Source organism: Aplysia californica, unplaced genomic scaffold, assembly GCF_000002075.1.
Source record: "Aplysia californica isolate F4 #8 unplaced genomic scaffold, AplCal3.0 scaffold00197, whole genome shotgun sequence".
NCBI classification, from domain to species: Eukaryota; Metazoa; Mollusca; class Gastropoda; order Aplysiida; family Aplysiidae; genus Aplysia; species Aplysia californica.
The window spans coordinates 734670-736101 of NW_004797467.1; positions in this window are offsets into that span (position 1 = coordinate 734670).

Below are 1432 nucleotides of genomic sequence, written 5' to 3' on the forward strand. Positions count from 1 at the left end.
TGGAGGTTAGGCTGTTGTGGGTTTTTTTCAAGTACAGTCTCTGATCGTATAGATCTAACTTGTGGTTCTTACTATAAAAGCGCTTTCAAAAGAAACAGTATGTTGTACTTTTTTTTCTACAGGATGGATACCTTTTTTCTCTACCTCTTTGTTGAGTGGTTGTTTGCAAATAGTATTTTTAAAAATTTTACTATATTTTCCATGAACATATTAGTATATGTATGTGACTTACACTCTAATTGGGGGCTCTCGTGGTCTAGAGGTCACGGGGCTCGCCTCTCATTCAATAGATCTCGGGTTCCAAACCTGACAGCGAACGAAAATTCCCTCCCTTTAAACTCCTTTCCCGCTCTCTATGTTATGTCGCCTGCTTTCGTCTCCACTGTCTTTCCCCCACGCCTACCTCCTCTGCCCCCCTCCTGGGCTCCCGACTCTTTATGCAGCCTTTCTACTGCTACCACTTGGCTCCTTATTACTGCTGTCTTTCAGCCACACCCATGATTATAGGGAAGGTAAGATCTAACACCTTACCTTCTCGGATAAGGGCGAATAATATCGGAGGTCTCGTGTGCAAGTTGTGCACCTTAAGGCGCCATTGGTGGTCAAGAAGTCGATAAGAGTAGGCTTCGGACGCCTTCCAAGCAAAATTCTAAATAATTCCTACCAAACTGAAAATGTTTAGCGTGTCCCGCGCGCTCATATGACTTTATGCAGTTGTGAGCTCCGTCAAACACTTAACAAAACGAAAAAAAACCCACTCCAACCTTTTCTCTGTAAAAATACAAAATCAAAAACAAGAACAAGTCTTTAAAAAACCCCCACAGAAAACAGTTTTTTAATACTTAAGTCTCACACACTAATGTTGTTTCTCACTTAACCAAAAACTAAAATTTAAGGGCTTTGGGGTCGGTGTGCTTCCTCCAGGTTCATTTGTATCGAATTAACAAAAACGAATAATAGCGTGTTTGTCACGTGACTGCTACAGACTGTCTAGCAGCTTTTGGATACCCTGGGGTTTACAAATTATTTCCCGCCAAAACCCGTCATTACCAGGATGGCACATCGCTCCAATTCGGTCACTCCCCAGCCCATATCTTGTCACGACGCGGTGGAATCAGGCGCTCATCAATTTTTGGCGTATGGAGGTGTTGGTATAATCCTAAAGCCTGTTTATTTGCTTCGCTGTTACTGTTAATAGGTAAAATTATCCATCTACCTTGAATAAAAGTCAAGGTATTTTCAATTGAAGGAGGTGAGGGTTGCCTCTTTTCAGTGGTAAAATCTGCGAGAAAATGGCAACCAAAGTTTAGCGACTTCCAAAGTTGTAAAGTTTCTTGAAACTGCAAAGTCATTTTTTGCGTGTGTGCCTTTAAACACAACAAAATCCAAACAGAAATGCGTTTTGAAATAGACATAAAAAGCTATGAGCCCC